Consider the following 10,147-nt stretch of genomic DNA (forward strand, 5'->3'; position numbering starts at 1 on the left):
AGTTTAAAAAAAAAGAGAAAAGCAAAATACGTTCTTCTAAGATGTTTCCATATCAGCTCTTCCACAATCCACAACTATTCTTGATAAAGCCCAATACTGTAAAAACTAGACATCAAAAAAAATTTGAATATATTTTAGTGAAAGTGCTAACAGCTTAGACTGAGCGACACACTATCAATTGTATATAATACTGTCCACACGAGAAAAGTCTCATTATCAAATCACATTAACATTTAATAAGATGCACATCTCATTCATAAATCTGTTGGTGTCTCAGTTTTCAACAATGTACGAAACCGACATGTAAAGCACAATCCAGCCTCCTTTTAAAACCCTGTGGCCCTATAACTTCAAAGATAACAAGAAAGCAACTTTTAAAAAGTCTGCCTTTGTCATCAAGCAGACATTGCAACTAAACGTCAGATGAGATACCACATTACAGATAGGTATACTACTGTATTTATTAAAACAGCATGCCTGGCAGCAAAGAAGAATTTCCCAAATTTGATACAAGCACAAACCGGCCGGGCGCAGTGGCTCACACCTGTAATCCCAGCACTTTGGGAAGCCATGGCGGGTGGATCACCTGAGGTCAGGAGTTCAAGACCAGCCTGACCAATATAATGAAACCCCGTTTCTACCAAAAATACAGAAATTAGCTGGGCGTGGTGGTGGGCGCCTGTAATCCCAGCTATTCGGGAGGCTGAGACAGGAAAATTGCTTGAACCCGAGAGGCGGAGGCTGCAGTGAGCCAAGACCATGCCATTGCACTCTAGCACAAGCAATAAGAGCAAAACTCCATCTCAAAAAAAAAAAACAAAAAAAAAAACACACAAACCACGAAAGACTGAAAAATTCAGTTCATTAAAATTATGAGCTTTTCTCACCAGAAGACTATGAAGAGATGAAAAGTCAAGTCATAAATTGGGAAAGGATATTTGTAACCTATAAATTAACAAATAATTAGTATCCAGAATATATAAAGAACTCTTAAAAATGAATCAGAAAAAGAGAAACAACCAAAAAAATTATATAGGCAACAAAATTGAATATATACTTCGCAGAAGCACAAATGACTAATGAATATATATGAAAAGATGACCAGGTTCAGGAAATGCTGATAAAAAACACCATTTCAAACAATTTCAAACCCACCAGATTAGAAAAAAAAAAATTAATTTAAAGTCTGACAATATCAAGTGTTGGGGAGGAAGTGAAGCAGCCAAAACACACACTGCTGGCTCTTGACTCAGTAACCACAAGATTTACAATTACCATGAGCCAATTCAGTGACTCAAACACTGGAAGTGTTTGGTAAGCATTAAGCAACTGATAATGACCAATCAAGCATTCTGAGAACACATGAGGATTACTGCCAAATATAAATTTTGGCCCTTAATGAACCAGATCCAATCTGACTCAGCAATATAAAAAAGAAACTTTCAGCCATTTATCCAGTTTATCCAGTTTATTTTGTGAAGTACAAAATAATCAGGTATTCATTTCCTCTTAGAATACTGATGACATAATGTGACTAAAATTTTAATGAACCATTTATCATACCAGTTACACTATTATTTCAATGAAAACAAGCAGTTCACACTAGTATTACTTTAAAACTAGTGCTTATACCTTGTAGGAATTGGAAAGGTCCAGTGGCCACCTAAGAGGGGCAAAATGGCATAAAAGACTGCAGCATAGGCATTGAGATTGGACAGATTTCAGTTCAAATTCACTCTACCTAGCTGTAACTTTAGTTAAGTTATTAAGTTACACAACCTCTGTGATCCTCAGTTTCCTTGGTACATAAAAAACACGCACATCACAACCTACCTACCTACCTAATTCAAGTGTGAGAACTGTGTTTCTGTTTTTGTTTTGTTTTTTGAGACAGAGACTCATTCTGTCGCCCAGGCTAGAGTGCAGTGGCATGATCTCGGCTCACTGCAACCTCTGCCTCCCAGGTTCAAGTGATTCTCCTGCCTTAGCCTCCCGAGTAGCTGGGATTACAGGCACCGCCACCACACCCAGCTAATTTTGTATTTTTAGTAGAGATGGGGTTTCACCATGTTGGCCAGGCTGTTCTCGAAATTCTAACCTCAGGTGATCCACCCGCCTGGGCCTCCCGAAGTGCCAGGATGACAGGGATGACTCACAGTGCCCGCCCAAGATTATTTCTTTTTTTTTTTTTTTTGAGACGGAGTCTTGCTCTGTCGCCCGGTCTGGAGTGCAGTGGCCGGATCTCAGCTCACTGCAAGCTCCGCCTCCCGGGTTTACGCCATTCTCCTGCCTCAGCCTCCCGAGTAGCTGGGACTACAGGCGCCCGCCACCTCGCCCGGCTAGTTTTTTTTTGTATTTTTTAGTAGAGACGGGGTTTCACCGTGTTAGCCAGGATGGTCTCGATCTCCTGACCTCGTGATCCGCCCGTCTCGGCCTCCCAAAGTGCTGGGATTACAGGCTTGAGCCACCGCGCCCGGCCTAGATTATTTCTTTTGAGGTAGGGTTTTGCTCTGTTGCCCAGGCTGGAGTGCAGGGGCATGATCTCGGCTCACTGCAGCCTCAAGCTCCTGAGCTCACGTGATCCTCCCACCTCAACATCCCGTGTAGCTGGGACTATAGGCATGAACCACCAAACCCAGCTAATATTTCTGTAATTTTTGTAGAGATGGGTCTCACTGTGTTGTCCAGGCTGGTCTTGAATTTCTGGGCTCAAGCAATCCACCCGCCTGGCATTTCCAAAGTGCTGGAACTACAGGCATGAGCCACTGCGCCTGGCCAAGTATTTAACAGGGCCGGGTGTGGTGGCTCACGCCTGTAATCCCAGCACTTTGGGAGGCCGAGGTGGGCAGATCACCTGAGGTCAGGAGTTCGAGACCAGCCTGGCCAACATGGTGAAACCCCATCTCTACTAAAAATACAAAAATTAGCCAGGCATGGTGGCAGGCACCTGTAATCCCAGCTACTAGGGAGGCTGATGCAGGAGAATCACTTGAACTCGGAAGGTGGAGGTTGCAGTGAGCCGAGATCGCGCCATTGCACTCCAATCTGGGGGATAACAGTGAGACTTCATCTCAAAAAAAAGGACTGGCTGGGCGCGGTGGCTCATGCCTGTAATCCGAGCACTTTGGGAGGCCAAGGCGGGTGGATCACGAGATCAAGAGATCAAGACCATCCTGGCCAACATGGTGAAACCCTGTCTCTACTAAAAATACAAAAATTAGCCGGATGCGGTGGCGCACCGTCTATAGTCCCAGCTACTTGGGAGGCTGAGGCAGGAGAATCGCTTGAACCCGGGAGGTGGAGGTTGCAGTGAGCCGAGATTGTGCCACTGCACTCCAGCCTGGCGACAGAGCGAGACTCTGTCTAAAAAAAAAAAAGGAAAACAAGTGTTTAACAATCCTGGCTCATTAGTATATACCTAGAGTCAGCATCCTTTCCTCTGTGAATCTTGCTACTTCCAACTAAAATTTCCAAAAGCTAAAATTGTTACTCTCAATTCATAGGAAAATATTACTGTTACCTTCAAGTTATTTTCTAATGTTACAGGACACTGTATGTTACAGGTTGGAAGAGCACTACTCTGCTTGCTTCTTTTTTCTAATTGAACATACTTTTCCCATAAGAAATTCTGGGCCGGGAGTGGTATCTCACGCCTGTAATCCCAGCACTCTGGGAGGCCGAAGCGGGTGGATCACCTGAGTTGGGGAATCCAAGACCAGCCTGACCAACATGGAGAAACCCTGTCTCTACTAAAAACACAAAATTAGCCGGGCATGGTGGCACATGCCTGTAATTCTAGCTACTCAGGAGGCTGGGGCAGGAGAATCACTTGAACTTGAGAGGTGGCGGTTGCAGCGAGCTAAGATGGCGCCATTGCACTCCAACTTGGACAACAAGAGCGAAGAAGATCCGTTTCAAAACAGAAAAAATAAATTCTGAAAAATCCTATTATTTCCTTAGAAATCTGGAAAAGAGGATGGATTTTCATTTGTTTTGGTATAGAAGCAGGGATTCCCATTCTGTGTGGGAAACTAAACCCAGGTGATTTCTAAGCTTCTTTTCAGTTCGAGGTTGTTTTTTTTAAAATTGTTAGAAAAAAAGTTTATTTAATGTGTTAAGGCACTCTGTATTATCTTTTGCATTTCTTGAGAAAGACTGTCTAAAAAAAAACCACCTGATTAATGATTAATAAATATTTTTAATGAATCTGTAAGAAAAAAGATTACTCTTAATCTACATTTGAAAAATCTCAATACATTCAATAAAATAATTAAAGAACAGGAAAAACTTGTGACATTGGCATTTACACTCAGGGCTAATGATATTTCAATTATAATGCTGAAAATATTTGGTAAAAATTTTGGTCGCTGAATTAAACGTCAGGGATCCAGCTGGGCGTGGTGGCTCACACCTGTAATCACAGCACTTTGGGAGGCCAAAGCGGGTAGGTCATTTGAGGTCAGGAGTTCGAGACCAGCCTGGGCAATGTTGTGAAACCCCATCGCTACTAAAACTATAAAAATTAGCTGGGCGTGGTGGTGGCTGCCTGTAATCCCAGCTACTTGGGAGGCAGAGGCAGGAGAATCGCTTGAACCTGGGAAATAGAGGTTGCAGTGAGCTGAGATCACGCCACAGCACTCCAGCCTGGGCAAAAGTGCAAGGCTCGGTCTCAAAAACTAAATAAATAAATACATACATACATACATAAATGTCAGGGATCCTTAAATACCATAGTTAAAAGATACGCAAGATAATGTGACATTTGCCAGTCAAAAATACGTGCACTAGCAGCTCATGCCTCCCAGCAGTTTGGGAGGCTGCGGTGGGAGGATCACTTGAGCTCAGGAGTTCAAAATCAGACTAGGCAACATAAGGAGACCCCAACTCTACAAAAAAATTTTTTTTCATTAAAAAATACACTAGCAATCATTGATGAGACTTGTCTACAGATCTACTGTTATCTTTTCAGAATACTGTTACTGTCTTCTTCAAAATCAAAGTGAAAAGATCTTTCAGATACACAGAAGAAATGCCATGATTAGGAAATCAGTCTTAAACACTAAACGAAAGAGAAATTGAAGAAGTTCTTATATTTACAGAGTTTAATTTTTTTTCCTTTGCCTTCTTTTTTTTTTTTTTTTTTGAGACGGAGTCTCGCTCTGTCACCCGGACTGGAGTGCAGTGGCCGGATCTCAGCTCACTGCAAGCTCCGCCTCCCGGGTTCACGCCATTCTCCTGCCTCAGCCTCCCGAGTAGCTGGGACTACAGGCGCCAGCCACCTCGCCCGGCTAGCTTTTTGTGTTTTTTAGTAGAGACGGGTTTCACCGTGTTAGCCAGGATGGTCTCGAACTCCTGACCTCGTGATCCACCCGTCTCGGCCTCCCAAAGTGCTGGGATTACAGGCTTGAGCCACCGCGCCCGGCCTCCTTTGCCTTCTTTAAAAAAAAAAAAGTCACACAGGCCGGGCACCTGTAATCCCAGCACTTTGGGAGGCCAAGGCCAGACGATCATTTGAGGTCAGAAGTTCGAGACCAGCCTGACCAACATGGTGGAACCCCGTCTCAACTAAAATACAAAAATTAGCCAGCCGTAGTGACAAGTGTCTATAATCTCAGCTACTCGGGAGGCTGAAGCAAGACAGTCACTTGAATCCAGGAGGCGGAGGTTGCAGTGAGCCAAGATGGCGCCACTGCACTCCAGCCTGGGCAACAGACCGAGACTCCCTCTGGAAAAAAATAAAAAGAAACAAACAAAAAAGTTTTTTTTCCAATGAGGTCCTAGCAGGTTAGCAAAGTTATCTGCTGTGCAATGACAGCGATGGTCACTGACTAAAGAAACATTAAGTTTCACATCTCCATAATAATAATGATTGTTATTAATGCAACACACAGTAGGTATTCAATAAACACAATGAATTAATAGAACTAGAAACAAAAATTTAACTAATAAAATATCACTTATAGTAAGTTAATGCGGACAATGTAATTATTTTAAGACTTGAGACATTTCACATTCTTTGCCATAATACGAAACTTTTTTTTGAGTCGGAGTCTCACGTTGTCGTCCAGGCTGGAGTGCAAATGACACGATCTCCACTCACTGCAACCTCCGCCTCCCAGGTTCAAGCCATTCTCCTGCCTCGGCCACCAGAGTAGCTGGGATTACAGGCGCCTGCCACCACGCCCGGCTGGCTTTTTGTGTTTTTAGGAGAGACGGAGTTTCATCATGTTGGTCAGGCTGGTCTTGAACTCCTGACCTCGTGATCCGCCCGCCTAGGCCTCCCAAAGTGCTGGGATTTCAGGCGTGAGCCACAGCGCCCGGCCAATACGGAAACTTTTAGTTTAACTAGGTTGGGACATTAACTAGAAAGAACTATCACTAAAGACTAAGTAACTTCTTTTTCCCCACCATCAAATCTGACAAAATTAAAAAGGAAAACATCCACCATATCTAATCAAATTCTCAAATGCTAATAACTGAAAAGACAAAGCACTGACGAGTAAAGTTAGAATAGAATATATATAATACTTAACCAAATTACCAAATCTGGTTTCGCAACACTGCATGGTGACTAAAAAGTATCAATATTTTATTTGTTTAACATAAAACCTATTTTTATGCCCAACCAGCTAGTCTGGAAACACATTTGGCAACAAAGGTCAAAGATCACTGATATAGCTCAAATAATGAACCTGACGTTCCACAAGAAAGACTAGGGCGGTTCCTGAGGCCCAGGTGGACTGTATAGGTAAGCCTCCACCCAAGAAACAAAAAAGGCGGATAAACATACCTGGAGAAGACCAGACAAAGCCAAAGATATCCCCAAAAATCACTCAACTCTGGTCTAGTCTCCACCCTTTCTCCCCAATCTCACTGCCTCAGGGAGAACTCAATCTACACCGCACGTCCCCAGCTCACCCTAAACTCCCCACCACTCACCTTCTTTACTAAAACCTGGGTCCCCCTCCCTAACATCCTCTAGTTCCCACCGAGCTCTCAATCCAGCCCGACATAAGTCTACTATGCCTGTCTTCCAGTAGGGTATTAGTCTCCTTAATCCGAACTCATTTTCCCGCATCCCGTTTACCCTCCGCCCCTTCAACTCCGGTCCCCTCACTCCGACCCTTCTCCCAGAATCCTCCCCAAATCGCAGCTCTCCGGCCACTTTTCCCTCCCACCTACTAGCTCCGGCGCCTTTCACCTTGCTCGGCCCCCCAGCCCGTTTCCTAGTCTCCCAGTACCGGCCCCCCTCCCCCAACTCCGCCCCTCTTCCCCCTCCCCCAAAGGGAGGCCCCCCCCCTCACCTGAACGCCGCTGCTGCCGCCGTCCCAGAAGCCGAAAGGTGCTGGCACCGGCCGGCCTCCGAGGCTCGGTCCCCGCTGAGCTCCCGACGGCCCCTAGGGAGAGCGAACGCCACCACCTCCAACTCTGCCCGCTCCGGGCCAGGCCGTCACCGTAGCCACCGCCAGTGCCGCAGCCGCCATGTTGAAGTCCTACTTCCCTCCTCCTTCCCCTCACCGCCCCACCCCTTTGGGCGTCTGACGTCATGGCGCCGCGCTCCACACGCCCGGACCAATGGGAGGAGCCGACGGTGACGTAGCTAATCTCCCTTCTAGCGAGGAGCTACTCGGCAACCTGGAGCATTGCAATTGGAATGAGTAAACCTTGCTGACCTAAGGGGAAGGAGGAAAGGAGGGGGTCACCAAGAGTGTAAGACTTGGGTTTGGCGAGGCGGCCAAAGCGGGAAACCCAAGAGCCTTGAATCGCGAAGGGATGCCCAAAGAGTTAGCAGCGAGTCCTACTTGGGAATTAAGACGTCTAGCTTCTGTTCGGGGTCAGCGACCGGATACAACTCATACCTCTTCTGGGCCTCACTTTTCCCATGTATTGAGGAATAAGTTAAAAGGTGACCTCTAGGCCGGGCGCAGTGGCTCACGCCTGTAATTCCAGCATTTTAAGAGGCCAAGGCAGGAGGATCGCTTGAGCCTGGGAGGTCGAGGCTGCGGTAGCTGTGATCGCGCCACTGCACTCCAGGAGGGCAACGGAGCGCGACTCTGTATCAAAAGAAAAAAAAGAAAGTTGACCTCTGACTCTTCCTTCAGTTCTTACATTCTATGGGTTTAAACCAGGTAATCCAATCCCAAGCCTTCACTACCTTCTGTGGGGGGTGGGGGGGTTGTTGTTGTTTCTGTTCGTGGTGTTTTTTGTTTTTTTGAGACAGGGTCTCGCTCTGTCGCCTAGGCTGGAGTGCAGTGGCGCGATATTGGCGCTCTGCAACCTCCACCTGTCGGGCTCAAGTGATCCTCCCACCTCAGCCTTCTGAGTAGCTTGGACTACAGGTGCATGCCACCATGCCTGGATAATTTTTATTATTGTATATATATGGAGAGATGGGGTCTCATCATGTTACCCAGGCTGATCGTAAACTTCTGGGCTCAAGCCTCGCAGTCTCCCAAATTGCTGGGATTATGGGAGTGAGCCATGGCGCTGGCCTTATGTGTCTTTCTATGTCTGCTGGAATTAGGAGACAGAGAATTATTAATTGAATATGATGAATCTTGAGTCCAGGAGTTCAAGATCAATCTAAGCAACATAATGAGACCCCCATCTCTACAAAAAGTTTGGTAAAAATTAGGTGAGCCTGGGCAACATAGTGAGACCTTGTCTCTACAAAAACTCAAAAAATTATCTGGACATGGTGGCACGTGCCTGTGGTTCCAACTATTCAGGAGGCTGAGATAGGAGATCACTTGCGCCTGAGAGGTCGAGGCTACAGTGAGCCAGGATTGTGCCAGTGTACTCCAAACATGGGTGACAGAGCAAGATCTTGTCTCAATAAAGTAAAATAAAATGACTAGGCATGATGGCTCTCGCCTGTAATCTCAGCATTTTGGGAGGCCAAGATGGTCAGATCGCTTGAGCTCAGGAGTTTGAGACCATCCTGGGCAACGTGGTAAATCGTCATCTCTAACCAAAAAAAAAAAGTTGGGCATGGTGGTGCACGACTGTAGTGCCAGCTATTAGGCTCTGCAAAATGAGACCCTGTCTAAAAATAAAATAATTAAAATTGTAAAAAATTATCCAGATATGGTTGCACACATCTGTGGTCCCAGCTAGTTAGGAGGCTGAGGTGAGAAAATGGCCTCAGCCTGGGAGGTTAAAGCAGCTGTGAGCAATGATCATGCCACTGCACTTTAGCCTGGGCAACAGAGCAAGACTCTGTCTCAAAAAAATAAAATTAAAATTAAAAAAAATAATGTCGGATGTGGTGGCTCACGCCTGTAATCCAGCACTTTGGGAGGCTGAGGCAGGTGGATCACGAGGTCAGGAGTTCGAGACCAGCCTGGCCAACATAGTGAAACCCCATCTCTACTAAAAATACAAAAAAAAGTAGCCGGGCCTGGTGGCGGGTGCCTGTAATCCCAGCTACTCAGCAGGCTAAGGCAGGAGAATGGCTTGAACCCGGGAGGCGGAGGTTGCAGTGAGCTGAGATCAGGCTGAGGCAGGAGAATGGCTTGAACCCAGGAGGCGGAGGTTGCAGTGAGCTGAGATCAGGCTGAGGCAGGAGAATGGCTTGAACCCAGGAGGCAGAGGTTGCAGTGAGCCGAGATCACTCCCTTGCACTCTAGCCTGGATGACAGAGTGAGACTCCGTCTCAAAAAAAAAGTTTACTCTACTAAAAGTCAGAGAGTAGGATGGGTGTGATGGCTCAGGCCTGTAATCCCAGCGGGTTGGGAGACCAAGATAGGAGAATTGCTTGAGGCCAGAAGTTTGAGACCAGCCTGGGCAATATAGGGAGGCCTCGTCTCTACAAAAAAAAATTTTTTTTTTAATTAGCCCTAGGTGGTGCTGCTCTCCTATAGTGCTCCCTAACTCAGGAGACACCAGCAAGAGGATCACTGGATTTCAGGAGTTCAAGGCTGCAGTGAATATGATTGTACCACTGCACTCCAGCCTAGGTAACAAAGCAAGACTCTTTCTCAAAAAATTTTTAAAAAAAAGAGAGAGAGAGATAATGGTATAACAGGTCCATTTATTGTTTTTAAAAAAAATTACTTCTCACTAAGAAAGATTTACATTTCTATACTTTCTGGGTGCATAAAGTGTGTATACACTACCATGTCTACTTCTCTAGCCCTATTTTTTC

The 10,147-nt window shown here is 45.7% G+C and overlaps 1 protein-coding gene across 3 annotated transcripts in view; it reads right to left on the reverse strand.

The window, feature by feature from the left end:
* The window catches only part of UBAP1 (ubiquitin associated protein 1), a 75,571-nt gene extending 68,031 nt beyond the window's left edge, over nt 1-7,540 (reverse strand). Inside the window, exon 1 of one of the 3 annotated variants that reach the window (XM_010385768.2) lies at nt 7,305-7,540. The gene's annotated coding sequence lies outside the window, so the exon portion shown is untranslated. The remainder of the gene's footprint in view (nt 1-7,304) is intronic. The other 2 variants (XM_030919345.1, XM_010385769.2) reach the window with 2 other exon arrangements.
* Between the last annotated feature and the right edge of the window lie 2,607 nt (nt 7,541-10,147).

This window comes from Rhinopithecus roxellana, chromosome 16 (genome assembly GCF_007565055.1).
Source record: "Rhinopithecus roxellana isolate Shanxi Qingling chromosome 16, ASM756505v1, whole genome shotgun sequence".
NCBI classification, from domain to species: Eukaryota; Metazoa; Chordata; class Mammalia; order Primates; family Cercopithecidae; genus Rhinopithecus; species Rhinopithecus roxellana.